This window comes from Procambarus clarkii, chromosome 13, assembly GCF_040958095.1.
Source record: "Procambarus clarkii isolate CNS0578487 chromosome 13, FALCON_Pclarkii_2.0, whole genome shotgun sequence".
NCBI lineage: Eukaryota > Metazoa > Arthropoda > Malacostraca > Decapoda > Cambaridae > Procambarus > Procambarus clarkii.
Window position 1 is genome coordinate 3,151,436 of NC_091162.1, and position 15,172 is coordinate 3,166,607.

General features: G+C 48.6%; 1 protein-coding gene across 1 annotated transcript in view; it reads right to left on the reverse strand.

Annotated features, from left to right (window-relative positions):
* Positions 1–15,172, reverse strand: part of LOC123747687 (leukocyte elastase inhibitor-like) — a 92,849-nt gene that overhangs the window by 67,648 nt on the left and 10,029 nt on the right. The gene's annotated exons all lie outside the window — the stretch shown is intronic.

Here is a 15,172-nt window from a genome sequence, read left to right on the forward strand (position 1 = left end):
ATCGTCACTGCCCCCTTTCACCCGAGGCCGGCCTCCTTCAAGACCATGCAGAAGGAAGAGTGATAATTATTAAATACAACTATTATTATTATAATAATTATTATTATAATAATATAAATAATTAATAATTATCACTCTTAAATCTATTCTTATTAACAATTCCCCACTTCTGCAGCAGGTCGTGTGTATTCGAGTCCTTGTAAGGACTGCAAATACACATGTACATCAGACAGGTTAACAATTAGTTTGACGTCTGTTTAAGCACCATAATTAGATCAGGACTGCACAACAGTCTAGTGCACTCGTCATTATGGTAGCCTGTGCACCCACTCCACAAACTGGAGTGAATCAAATTCATCTTAATTTGCAGGTAGTTTGTGGAGCGTAATTTGATTGATTCTGTTTTAATTATTCACTTCCCTAATTCCATAAACGTTAGTTCTGGTCTGTATAAACTGGATCTTTTATGATTTTTTATATTGTTCAAAGATTCAAAGTTAGATAATCAGTTTCCGTCCCTATGGTAAACACCTGTGTTTTCTCAGCTAGGCTTGTGTAATTTCCCAGCCCTTGGCTGTTTTTGTTAGATAATCCAGGTATCATAGCTTGTGGAGTAGTATGTTACCTTTCCCTACCTACGTGGAGGTAGAGTTTATCATAGATTGTATGTGACTTTTCCCTACCTACGTGGAGGTAGAGTTTATCATAGCTTGTATGTGACTTTTCCCTACCTACGTGGAGGTAGAGTTTATCATAGCTTGTAGAGTGGTGTGTGATCTTTCCCTACCTAGTGGAGGTAGAGTTTCTGAAATATTTGTCAGGGATACGTCCCCCTGAAGGAATAATTTGGTATACCAGTTTACTTGTTTGAAATATCCGTTTTCTATGTGTTTCAAACTGCTTATGTAAGCTTCTATGACTTATTTAATGAACATGATGTTTGTTGGTTAGATAAAATATCAGCTAAATAAATAAAATATTGAAAGTAGGTTGTAAAGTGTCAACACTGTGCTTGGGTTTCTCGTGTATACCATGGTGTTCCATTTTCTCTGATTCTCTATATGTTAAACATGCATTATTATGTTGATTAATATTGTAGTTTGAGACAAAGTAGGCCATTTTCTTCTTAATATGCACTTTAGTTATTCATTCGGTCCCATTATTACCCGCTTATTACCATGTGTTACGATATCAACGCTTTCTGTGGAGTGAGGTGTGGTGATATCAACGCCATCTATTGACCCGCACTCCATCTCCCAGGTATTAGGTGATACACAGACAACGCCATCTGTTGGCGGTGGTGAGGCGTCTGTGAAAAGTTCCTATTTCATACCTCAGTTAGGAAGTGAGATCGATGATGACGACCTCTGGTGAGTCAAGTAACGAGATCAACGCCATCTAGATTGTGCATTCGATTACAATTTCAGTTCCCCAGTGAAAGGTAGGCATCCTATGTTCTCCCTGTATACTTTCTATCTGGTTAATGACTTTTATGTCCGCAGAGGTGACGTGAAGCGTCTATTGCTCTGTGGAAATCAGTTCACCTCGGGCAGTCCAGAACTCCTGACTTGTCTCCTGTGAGAGTACAAGTGGTCGCCGTCGTAGTAGACAGTGTGTTAGCTGTTGTACTTCAGCAGTGTTATTGTGAGGACCGATGTACCCGGGGTTTGGCCAAGAGGAGTTACAAGAAGACATTAGTGGCCGTCTGCTGAGAAGTAATTGCTAAAGTATAATTACCAAAGTGTAGTTACAGGATGAGAGCTACGCTCGTGGTGTCCCGTCGACCTAGCAAGCTTTGTCATATAACGCTTTGAAACTACTGACGGTTTTAGCCTCTACCACCTTCTAACTTAACTTGTTCCAACCGTCTACCACTCTGTTTGCGGAAGTGAATTTTCTTGTATTTCTTCGGCATCTTTGTTTAGCTAGTTTAAATCTATGACCTCTTGTTCTTGAAGTTCCAGGTCTCGGGAAATCAGAAGTGCTGTTAATGTGTTGCTAGAGACTTCTGCATAGTTGTTGGAAACCCCTGGAAGTGATTATTTGTGACCCCTGTCAGCGCGTTGCTGAAGCCCTCTGTCAGGGTGTTTCTGGAGCGTAGATGTGGGGGTATTGGGACACTGTGACAATATGGTGTGGCCCATGTTGAGGAAGGTGAAGGAGGTGCTCTGGAAGTGCTCCATGTTTATTACCATCTTGAGGTTATCTTGAGTGGATTTTGGGGCTTAGTGTCCCCGCGGCCCGGTCCTCGACCAGGCCTCCACCCCCGGGAGCTGTCCGTAACAGCCGTCTAACTCCCAGGTACCTATTTACTACTAGGTTACAGGGGAACCATCGGGAAAGAAATATTTTGCCCATTTGTCTCCGCCTCCACCGGGGATCGAACCCGGAACCTCAGGACTAGGAATCCGAAGCGCTGTCCACTCAACTGTCAGGCACTATGCCTCTGGTGGTGCTCCATGTTATTACCATGCCTCTGGTGCTGTATGTTCACAAGACATGGCGGTTCACCTTAGGTACGTTTGTGACCCTCCGCCCTCCTACTTAATAGGTACACCCATTTGTTAATTAATGTGTGCATATGTCTACCCATCCATGCATATATATTCAACTATCTACCCATCTATGTTTCTTTACTGCATGAGGTTCCCAAGACGACTCCAGGAGAAGGACGTCCCTGTGTGGACTACAGAGCTTCAGCCCACAGTTGCCCACTCCCCCACACTCTAGACTGCTCTAACATACTGCATACAACAATCACATTCTCAAAAATAGATTAGGTGCGAACATGTCACCAAATTCCGCTGGAACAAGGCGATATAAACATCAATTGCAATACTTTTGGTCTGTTTAAATGCATTGGGATGCCTCTGTCTCCATGGTGAACTGCAGATATTGTAACGCTTCAGGTCATCGGAGACCGGCTCTTTTTTTCTATGCTTACAGTGATGACCTCGTAATGAGTCGTCCCGCGGCTGATATTCTGCAGCATCTTTGAATACCTTTTGCTTGTCTCCGCAGATATAGCCTATTGATTAACCCATGAAAATGTATTTTCGACGTGCCCAAACCTAACTTCTTGGATCACTGACTGCTCTGACATACTGTCAGCAGTAACATGACTGCTCTGAACCCCGGTGTCCTCCACAGGTACTCTGCCACTGGAGGAGAAGATCGAGGATCTCCAAGAGTTTCCGAAACCCACCACAACTAAGAAGCTTCTGGAATTCCTTAGTGGGGATAGTGTTTACCACAAGTTTGTCCTGTGCGGGTGTAAGCAGGCCATGATGCTCCTGCCTGGGTCAGCAGAGGCAGAGGTGACATTCGCCAATGTTAACCAGGAGCTACCTCGTCTCACTTGGCTTGCTCACCCAGTGTTCCATGTGCCAACTGACCTCTACAAGGACGTCTCCAACACTGCTGAAGGAGCAGTACTTCATCAAGTTATCATGACGCCCGGCGACATCTCTCTCTCTCTCTCTCTCTCTCTCTCTCTCTCTCTCTCTCTCTCTCTCTCTTCAACGCGCTTGATGGCACAGGCGAGGAAACACAGGACGTTGGACGGAGGAACTCCTTGCCACATTTGCGGCCATAACACTTCTGACGCGTTCCCAAGGGACGGGACGTGCCACCAAGTCACCGACCCCACACACCTGACTGACGGCCTGGCAACCAAGTCCGACCCCACACACCTGACTGACGGCCTGGCAAACAAGGTAGATTTATACTGGTCGAGTCACTCAACACGTGATCTCCATATCTCGGTTCATGGTGAGCATGTGTCATGTGAAGGGGCTACACTCTCTTCCTTGTGACCTACGATGTAATTCCTAGCCTATACTCACCCCCCTCCCCTCACCCCACACACACAGAACCTACAGACACACATAAACACACGCATATGTCCACCAGAGAGACATGACGAGAGAGGAGAGGGCCATGGTGGCATACGCAGGTAAGACGCTTAGTGAGAGGAGAAAACCAAGAAATCACAGCCCCCAACACAATATCTCCAGAGTGAAGGGGGAACCCACAACCAGTAACACTGGAGAGGAGGGCAACACTACCACCCTCCTCTGCATAGAAACCCTCCTTACCCTGAACCCTCCCTGCCTCCACTCAAATGCTCAGCCAACCCTCCTCCCCCCCCCCTCCCTATTCCCACCCTACTACCCCTCTCCCACTAAAACTTTGTCTCCTCTCTCTCGCCCCTTTCCCTCCCTATCCCCCCCCCCCCCTCCCTCTTCATTCCATACCTTCCCTGTCCACCCTTCCCTTGGTCCTCCACCCCTCACCCCAGTATCCTCTGAGACCCTGTTAACCACCTCACAAATCCTCACACCAATGGAACAGCTTCCTCCATCAGCAGAACACTCACCAAGAAGGGGATCTTGAGGTTATCTTGAGATGATTTCGGCGCTTTTTTAGTGTCCCCGCGGCCCGGTCCTCGACCAGGCCTCCACCCCCAGGAAGCAGCCCGTGACAGCTGACTAACACCCAGGTACCTATTTACTGCTAGGTAACAGTATACCTAGGGATATCAGAAGAGTCTCAAGGCAATGTCCACTAACATAGATGGGAATACAAATATAACAAATGAACTTGGAGAATAGATACTAGAAGAAAACCCAGACATAATAGAACTCGCAGAAACAAAGCTAACGAAAACCGTGACAAATAGTGTTTCCACAAAACTATTGTGTTGTGAGGAAAGAGAGAGAAGGAAGAGGTGGGGGTGCAGCTCTGCTAGTAAGAAAAGGCAAGTGTTTTGAGATTGATTTTCAGGGCTGTGAAGAATTCGGTGACTACATAACATGAACTATAGCAATTAGAGGACTAAAACTTAGTCGTAGTCATATATATAACCCCCCCCCCACACCAAATAACAGACCCCAGAGAGTAATATGATAAAAGCAACGTGGCCACCGTTAATGGAACAGCTTCTGTCGCAAGAATGGATTTGGACTACTAATCATGGGAGACATCAGCCACAGGAAGATAGATTGGGAGAACAGAGACCCTCATGGAGAACCAGACACATGGAGAGCTAAGATGCTGGACGTTGCAACAAGAAACTTTCTAAGCCAACACATCAAGGGACTGACAAGAATGAGAGGAAAGATAAACCAGCCATCTGATATTAACCCTAAATGAGTGGGATATAAGGGAAGTTAAGTTGGAAGCACTCTTGAGATTGAGTACCCCCTCCCCGCTCAGCTCGTTGTCGCCGTGTGGGGGCTTAGTGGGCGGCTGCCGGAGTGTGATGCTCCTTGGGACAGTCCTCTGTCCTATTCTAGCCTTGTGCTCCTGCTGCTGTCCTCTCCAATTCTGCTGGGCATCTTTTCCTTTTCCTTCTGTTTCGTTTTTCTCCCCCCTCTTCTATCTGCTTGCCGTTTCCTGCCGACCTTTTGCTCGTTCTGGTTCTTCCCTTGGACTTCTTCTATTTTGACGCCCGGGTGCTTGAGGAGGCATACTCTTGCACCCGTAGAACTGCAGTACCCGACGTCGAGAGCGAGGGGAACCTTTTATTGTCAATCCCCCTTTCGTCACTGAACCCGATCTCGACGGACTGTCGGTTTCTTAAGGTGGAGTTTGTGGGGCGTATACTCACGACGCACCCCTAGGAGGCCCCGGCAAGATCGGCGATAGCTTCTTGTTGGGTGTCCTGCCTCTAATTGTGGCTCCGTGGTGGGTGTGGGGGGCACATTCGTGAATGAATTCTTCTTTTCGTCATGATGATAAACCCTGTTTCGGCTGCTTCTGGTTTACCTTCTCAGGCTCGTGGGGTGGGCGACCAAGCCCCCGAGTTGGTCCGTATTGGAAGACCGGGCTCTGTAGCCTCCGCTGCATTGGGCCCCGACCTTGCTCCTCCTTTGGCCTCTCTGACTCCATCCCCTGGCTCCCCTCCCTCCTCTGTGGTTGGGTCGAGCCCCAAGCCACCAGTGGTGACGACCTCGTCCCCTGGCGCGGCTCCTTCTCTAGTTGTAACTACTGCGCCTTTTAACCCCTCTCTCTCTGGGGGTTCTCACCGCCGTCCTCGTCACGGCCGCCCTCGCTCGATTCCTTCCAGTTCTGCTACCTATCAAGCCTTGTTTGGTCCCGCTTCGTGGGCCAAATATTTTGATCTCCTCCCTCTTGATTCTGCTCCTCCTGACGATTTCTCCCTCCATCGACGTCTCGTTGATTCCGTGGATGCCTCCATTACTTTCCACCCCACTCGTCTCGGTGCACGTGTCGTTGCTGCTCCTTCTCAGGATGCTGCTTCCCGCTTGGCTGCCTTATCCTGCCTTGGCGAGACCCCTATTCAGGTCTCGAAGAACGCTCAGTTGAATGCCAGTGTTGGCACTATTTTGCTCCCGCCCCATGTTGCGACCAGTGTTCGGGACCTGCGCGACTGCCACGACGATATTCAACATATCCTTGCTGCCCAGGGCCATTCTATTCTCCAGGTGGACACGTTTACTCGTCCCCCTCGTGGTAGTCGTCGTCAACCCCTCCGGGTTGTGAAGATTACCTTTGATGGTAGGACCCTTCCACCCTCTGTCATTCTTGCTGGTGCCAGGTGCTCTGTCCAGGAGTACATTCCTTCTCCTCGGCTCTGCAACAAGTGCTGGAGGTTTGGGCCTGGTGCCCTCCGTTGCTCCGGGACTCTCTCTCTCTGTTCTTTGTGTGGTGGCGAAGGTCACTCTAAGTTGGAGTGCACTTCTCCCCAGGCTCGTTGCCTCAACTGCGGTGAGGCCCATCCTACCTTCTCCCGTGCGTGTGTCCATTACAAGCTTGAGGCAGCCGTCCTCAACTTGAAGCACCGGGAGCGTTTATCTTTTCCTGAGGCGAGACGCCAGGTTCGCCGGCTCCCGCCTTATGCTAATATCTCTTATGCTCGCGTGTTGCGCTCTTCCTCTCCTCGTCCTTCCCGCCTTCCTCAGACTTGCAACCGTTTCCGGGCCTTGGACCCTGATGCGCCCACTGCCCCCTCCTTTGTTCCTTTGGGTTCTCTCCCGAAGGATCCTCCTCCTGGTCCTCTGTCTGGGGTTCCCCTTCCTTCTACCCGGTCTGTCGTGTCTCCTGTGTCTTCTTCCTCGTCCCCCTCCGATCCTCCTTCCCATCCTCTTCCTCCATCTATCGGCTCTCCCCACCGCCTGTCGGTGCGGGCGGATGTCCATCGCTCTCCTAACGGCCGTCGTGTGTGCTCTCGTTCGGCTTCTCCTGTTGAGACACTGGAATCCGTTGCCCAGTACGTAGTTGCTGGGACACCGGTCTCTTTAAGTCAGAAGCGTAAGCCTGGCTCCTCTCCTTCCTCTTCCCCGGCAGGTAAGAAGGCTTCGCTTTCTTCCTCAGCTCCTACTTCTGGCTCTGTTGCTCCTTCCCCTCCCGTTTCAGTGGTTACGCCCCCTGTTCCTGCTATGGAGGTTTCTTTGGCCCCTGCTTCCCTTTCGGTTGCTGCTCTTGCTGGGGTGCACTCCCCTCTTTCTACTCCCCCTCTTCCTGCTGCTGTCCTTGACTGCTCCTCTCCGTTGTCTCCTCCTCTTATTCCTCCTCCGGACCCCGCCCGCCCTCCTCTGATCTGTTCTCCCGTTTCCTTCCCTCCGTCTTTGCTCTGTTTACCCATGGCCCCCTAACCCTGACTTTGCTGACCCTGATCCCGACCCTGATATTCTTTAACGTGCTCTGTTGCTCTTTCGCCTTTGTTTCTTCCTTGTTCTCTGTTTTTGTCCTTTCTCTTCTCGTCGTTGTCCATTCTTCAATGGAACGTTCGAGGTTATTACGCCAATTTCCTCGAACTCCAACTTCTGATTTCGCGGTTTTCGCCCCTTTGTGTCTGTCTCCAGGAGCCAATGCTTGGTGCTCGTCCTGGTCGTTTTCGTGGCTATTCCTTTCTCTCTCCCCCCCCCCCCCCCCCAGCCATTGCCGGGCCTTCTAATTCTTCTGCTCTCTTGATTTGTGCTGATGTTCCCTTTGTTCCTTTGCTTTTTCCTTCGCCTCTCCATTGTTCTGCTGCTCGTATCTTTGTGGGGAAATGGTACACAGTTTGTTCCATTTATCTCCCCCCGAGTGTCCCGCTCTCTCTTCCTGATTTGAAACACCTCCTAGACTCCTTGCCGGAGCCTGTGCTCCTGCTGAGTGACTTCAATTGTCGTCATTCTCTTTGGGGTGACGTTCTGACGAATACCCGGGGTCGCCTCCTTGAGCCGTTTCTCCTCTTCTTCCCTGTCTCTTCTGAATTCTGGTGAGCCCACTCATTTGGACTCTCGGACTCGCACCCTTTCTTGTCTTGATCTTTCTCTCTGCTCTTCTTCTCTTTACTTGGATTTCACGTGGCAGGTTCTTGATGACCTCCATGGAAGTGATCATTTCCCCATCCTTGTTTCCTTTTTCTCTTTTCGCCCTTCCCTCTCTTTCCCTAGGTGGCAGTTTGCTAAGGCAGACTGGCCCCTATTTACCCTCAGTGCTGCTCTCTCTGACCTCTCCCTTCTGCCTCACTCTCGCGCTCTCCTCCTTTTTCATGACACTGTCTTCACCGCTGCCCTCCGCTCTATTCCTCGCTCTTCCTCTCGGGGTCCACGGAAGTGCGTTCCCTGGTGGAATGCGGACTGTGCTCGGGCTGTCCGCTGTAAGCGTGCAGCCTGGAAGAGGCACCGCCGTAGGCAGACGACCGATTCTTTTCTTTCGGAAAGCGAGTGCGGTGGCCCGTAGGGCCATCCGTACGGCTAAACATGAATGTTGGGCATCTTATGTCTCAACAATTACGTCCGAAACCCCTCTGGCCCAGATCTGGAAGAGTATCCGCAAGATAGCGGGTAAGTTCGTTCCCGATGTTTCACCGGTCCTTCACCTCCAAGATACTCTTGTGGCGGACCCGTTGCAGGTCGCTTCCGAACTGGGTTCCCACTTTTCTTCTGTTAGCTCTGGTCTTCATCTTCCCCAATCTTTCCTTCTTCGTAAACCTGTCCTTGAGTCTCGTCCTTTAGATTTCTGCACTCATCTTCAGCTTCCCTATAATGATCCCTTCTCTCTATCTGAACTTCGTTCTGCCCTGGCCCTCTGCGGTTCTATGGCGGCGGGCTCCGATGGTATTCATTATGAGATGCTTCGCCATCTCCCTCCGAGCACGTCTCAGTATTTACCGAGTCTGTATAATCGGATCTGGGAGTCGTCGTCAGTCCCTGAGGACTGGCTCGATGCCGTTGTCCTCCCTGTTCGCAAACCGGGGTCTCTGGGTACTTCCCCTAAGGACTTTCGCCCCATTGCTCTCACAAGTTGTCTGCAAACTCTTTGAACGTATGGTTAACGTTCGTCTGATGTGGTTCCTGGAACACCATCACATCCTCTCCCCTTCTCAATTTGGTTTCCGCAAGTGCCGCAGCACGACAGATGTCCTGATGAACTTGGTCTATATTCGTACTGCTTTGCTGCGAAGACCTCCGTTGTTGCCGTCCTTTTTGACCTGAAAAAGGCTTACGGCACCACTTGGCGTTATCATATCCTATCTCAACTTCATTCTTTTGGCCTTCGTGGTCATCTCCCTCTCTTTCTCCGCAGCTTCCTCTCTCGTCGTTCCTTTCGGGTGCGCCTTGGTACCGCTCTCTCTCCCTCTTTTCAGCAATACGAAGGTGTGCCCCAGGGTAGTGTTCTGAGCACTACTCTTTTTCTGGTTGCCCTCAATGGTCTTCTTTCCTCTCTTCCTTCTGGTGTCTTCTCCACTCTCTATGTCGATGATCTTACCCTTTGTTGTCAGGGTGATGTTTCGCCTCTCCTTCAACGCCGGCTTCAACTTGCAATTGATGCCGTGTCGTCTTGGGCCACAGATCATGGCTTCAAGTTCTCTACTTCTAAGACTTGTGCCATGACTTTTACGCGGAAACAGGTTGTTCTTCGTCCCTCTTTGTCGCTTTATGGTCATCCCCTTGAATACAAAGATTCCGCGAAGCTTTTGGGGTTATTCCTTGACACTCGTTTGTCTTGGTCTCCCCATATCTCTTACCTCCGTGTTGAGTGCTCTAAGGCCCTTACCCTCCTTCGGGTCTTGTCCCATACTTCTTGGGGGGGGCAGATAGGCGCACTCTCCTTGCTTTACATTCCTCTCTCGTCCTGTCTAAGCTCGATTATGGTTGCCCTGCTTACTCGTCTGCTTCTCCTTCTACTCTTCGCTGTCTTGATGCTTTGCACCATACTGGGTTGCGCCTCAGTTCTGGTGCCTTTCGTTCGACTCCCATCCTTAGCTTGTATGTTGACACTGGCTTCCTGTCTCTCCAGGACCGCCGTGATCGCTACTGTCTTCGCTATCTTGCGCGGACCTTGCAGCATCCTTCCTCTCGCCTCTGTCGTGCTTTAACTTTTACCCCTCCTGCGGTTCCTGTTCCTCTTCACCACCTCCCTCTTTCTGTCCGGTTATCTCGCCTACAGGATTCTCTTTCCGTTCGTATTTCTGATGTTTCTCCTCGTGTTGTTCCTTCTTTGCCCCCGTGGAGGGTCCCTCTTCCGCGGTTTTGTACATCCTTGACCCGTATCACTAAAGCTTTTACCCCTCCTACGGTTCTAAAACGCCTTTTCCTCGAGCACTTTTCTTCTCACTCCCGCTCCGTTTCTGTCTTCACCGATGGGTCTAAGTCAGCGGACGGTGTTGGCTACTCTGTTGTTTTTCCTGATCGCACTTATATGTGTCGCTTGCCTCCGGAGACTAGCATCTTTACAGCGGAACTTTATGCTATTCTCTATGCTCTTCGTCTCCTGCTTTCTCGTTGTCAGTCTTCCTTTGTAGTTGTTGTTGACTCTCGTAGTGCCCTCATGGCTCTCGGGTCCTTTAATCCGGTTCATCCAGTGGTTGTCGAGATCCAGCATTGGCTGTTTCTCGTTCACAGTAAATTTAAGTCGGTTGAGTTTTGTTGGGTTCCCAGCCATATTGGTGTGTCTTTAAATGAGCGTGCGGATGCTGCCGCCAAGGAAGCTGTCCGCTCTTGTCCCATCTCTCGTAAAGGCATTCCGTATTCCGACTTTTACCCGGTTATCCATTCCTCAGTCCTTACCCGTTGGCAGGCTTCTTGGTTGTCTGTTACTGGTAACAAGCTAAGTACTCTTAAATGTTGTGTTTCCTCGTGGCCGTCCTCCTTCCACCGTAACCGGAGGTGGGAAACAGCTCTGGCGAGGTTGCGTATTGGCCATACTCGCTTAACCCATGGTCACTTGATGGAGCGCCGCCCTGACCCTTATTGTCCTAGTTGCATTGTCCCTCTTACGGTCGTGCATGTCCTTCTTGAATGTCCTGACTTCCAGGACGAGCGTGTGTCTTGCTTTCCGACCGCCCCTCGCGGTCACCTGTCCCTCGATAGAATTCTTGGTGACTCGGATACTTTTGATATCGTTCGCCTTATGCGTTTTTGTTCTCGTATTGGCATCCTTGGTGATATTTAGCGCCCTCTGATTATTTTGCGTATTTGATGGTGCTACATAGCCTTCCCGGTTTGGTGCCTTCTTTTGATAATTACTTACTTACTTGAGAATGAGTAATCACAGTGTATAGATCTATGAGTACCTGGTAGAGCTAGGATTTATCTCCCACAAAATAGAACTAGGAAACAATGAATTCACCCCCACCACTACCTCTTCCTTCTCTCTCTTTCCTCACAACACAATAGTTTTGTGGAAACACTCTATTTGTCACGGTTTTCGTTAGCTTTGTTTCTGCGAGTCCTATTATGTCTGGGTTTTCTTCTAGTATGTATTCTCAAAGTTCATTTGTTATATTTGTATTCCCATCTATGTTAGTGGACATTGCCTTGAGACTCTTCTGATATCCCCTTCTTGGTGAGTGTTCTGCTGATGGAGGAAGCTGTTCCATTGGTGTGAGGATTTGTGAGGTGGTTAACAGGGTCTCAGAGGATACTGGGGTGAGGGGTGGAGGACCAAGGGAAGGGCGGACAGGGAAGGTATGGAATGAAGAAGGAGGGGGGGGATAGGGAGGGAAAGGGGCGAGAGAGAGAGGAGACAAAGTTTTAGTGGGAGAGGGGTAGTAGGGTGGGAATAGGGAGGGGGGAGGAGGGTTGGCTGAGCATTTGAGAGGGAAGATAAACCAGCCATCTGATATTAACCCTAAATGAGTGGGATATAAGGGAAGTTAAGTTGGAAGCACTCTTGAGAATGAGTAATCGCAGTGTATTGATCTATGAGTACCTGGTAGAGCTAGGATTTATCTCCCACAAAATAGAACTAGGAAACAATGGGCTGGTGTACCAGAAGGAGAATTATGAGGAGATAAGAAGTTTCCTACGGGATACATCATGGGATACAGAACTCGGAGCGAAGTCTGTACAATACATAATGAACTGTCACCCAAAATGGTCAGGAGGCAGTAAACAGGATTATCCCGGCCCAAAAGGAAAAATCTGAGAAGCAAAAGAAGAATCCGTGGTTTAATAGGGCATGAATGGAAGCAAAGGAATTGAACAAAAGGGTATGGAGGAACTTTGGAAATAACAAAACACCAGAAAGCAGGGAGAGATATCAGACAACCAGGAATGAGTGTTAGTGTGAGAAGAGAAGCAGAGAAAAAGTTTGAAAACATATAGCAAATAAAGCCAAGATCGAACCAAAGCTACTCCAGTCACTTCAGGAGGAAAACAACAGTGAAAGAACAGGTGATGAAACCTAAAATGGGTGAGGACAGGCATACAGAGAAAGACAGAGGTGTGTGTGAAGAATTCAACAAGAGGTTCCAGGAGGTCTTCATAACAGAACGAGGTGAGGTCACTGTGCTAGGAGAGGTGGCCATAAACCAGATGGCCTTAGAAGGGTTCGAAATTACAAAAGATGAGGTCAAGAGGCATCTGTTGGATCTGGACGTGAGAAAGGCTGTTGGCCCGGACGGAATCTCACCATGGGTATTGAGAGTGTGCAGGAGCGCTTTGCTTGCTACTCTCCATAGTGTATAGTAGGTGACTGGAGACCTACCAGAAATATGGAAGATGGCTAATGTAGTCCCAATATACAAAAAGGGTGACGGGCAAGAAGGAACTGAACTACAGGCCAGTGTCCTAAAATTGTTTACCATGCAAGGTGATGGAGAAGATCGTGAGAAAAAACCTAGTAACACATCTGGAGAGAAGGGACTTCGTGACAAACCACCAACATGGGTTCAGGGAGGGTAAATCTTTTCTCACTGGCATAATAGAATTTTACGATCATGTGACAAAGATTAAGCAAGAAAGAGAAGGATGGGCGGACTGCATTTTCTTGGACTGTCGGAAAGCCTTTGACACGGTACCCCATAAGTGGCTGGTACATAAGCTGGAGAGACAGGCAGGTGTAGCTTATAAGGTGCTCCAGTTGATAAGGAAGTACCTAAGCAATAGGGAGTTACAGTGAGCGGTGAGACCTCAGATTGGCATGAAGTCACCAGTGGAGTCCCACAGGGCTCTGTACTCGGTCCTATCCTGTTTCTGATATATGTAAATGATCTCCCAAAGGGTACAGACTCATTTCTCTCAATGTTTGCTGACGATGCCAAAATTATGAGAAGGAATAAAACAGAGAAGGACTGCTTGAGGCTTCAAAAAGACCAGACAAACTGAAGGAATGGTCGAACATATGGTTGTTAGAGTTTAACCCAAGCAAATGCAATGTAATGAAGATAGGTATAGGGAGCAGGAGGCCAGATACAAAGTATCATTTGGGAGATGAAATTCTTCAAGAGTCAGAAAGAGAAAAAATGATTTAGGGGTTGATATCATGCCAGACCTGTCCCCTGCAGCCCATATCAAGAGGATAACATCAGCGGCATATGTCCCGGTTTGCCACTCCGAGACCTCACCGTGACTCTCTATTTTCTGTTGCGTAGGTTCTTCCTTATCCAATGGAGTACCTTCCCTTTCACTCCTGCCTGCATCTCCAGCTTGTGCACTAGTCTCTTATGTGGTACTACGTCAAAGACTTTCTGGTAATCCAAAAATATGCAGTCTTCCCACCAAATATTCGCCCACCAAATGCCCGCCCACAAAATGTGCAGTCACACACACACACACACACACACACACACACACACACACACACACAGTGTGCGTGTGTGTGCGCGTGCTTGTGTTAGAGATAAATATATGTAGTAGCTATATTAGAGGAAAATTAGATTGGTTTGAAAAGCGGGGTCCAAGAACTAATAGCTCGATTATGCCGACACTAGTAAATACAAAGAGTAAATACACACACACACACACACACACGCGCGCACACACAAGAAGGCTAATACACAAACCTGAGAGGCAGGCGGGAGTAGACGGAAACGCACTATCATGGGTATGGAATTACCAGATAGATAGGTGTCAGAGATTGACAGTGAGGGGGCGAGGAGTCGGACTGGCGTAGAGTATCAAGCGGGGTGCCTCGAGGATCTGTGCTGGGTCCTATACAATTTGTCATTTGTGTAAATGACTTGTCTGCAGGAGTTGTATCTTTTATGTCAATGTTTGCAGGTGATAAAAAACTAATGAGGGTTGAGACAGATGAGGATTGTAAGATTCTCCTGGATGACTTGAACAGTTTGCAGAGATGGTCCGAGAAATGACTGCTAGTGTTCAACACTAACAAGTGCAAGGTGATGGAAATGCAGACAGGAGCCAGGAGACCGAAAGGCCAAATATACGATGAAAGGAAACTACCTCCCTATAACGTCTAAAGAAAAAGACCTGGGAATGGACATAACACCAAACCAAACTCCAGAGGCTCATATAAATATAATAACGTCAACCGCATGCTCTACTCTGGCAAAAGTTAGAACATACTTCAGAAACTTGAATAAGGAGGCTTTTTAGATCACTGTATACCGCATATGTGAGACCAGTCTTAGAGTATGCCGCCTCATCGTGGAGCCCCTATCTAAAAAAACACATTGGGAAGCTCAAAAAGGTGCAGAAGTTTGCAACGAGACTCGTCCCAGAGCTTCGAGGGATGAGACACGAAGACAGACTAAAAGAACTAAACCTCACGACGTTAGAAGGGAGGAAGGGGAGAGGGACATGATACAGACGTATCAAATACCTAGAGGATGGAAAGGTGGAAAGAGAGGAAATGTTTACAATGAATATCAGCAGAACAGGAGAGCACGGATGGAAGCTTGAGACTCAAATGTGTCATAGAGATGTTAAAGTTTTCTTGTAGCGTAAGGGTAGTGAGTAAATGGAATGAC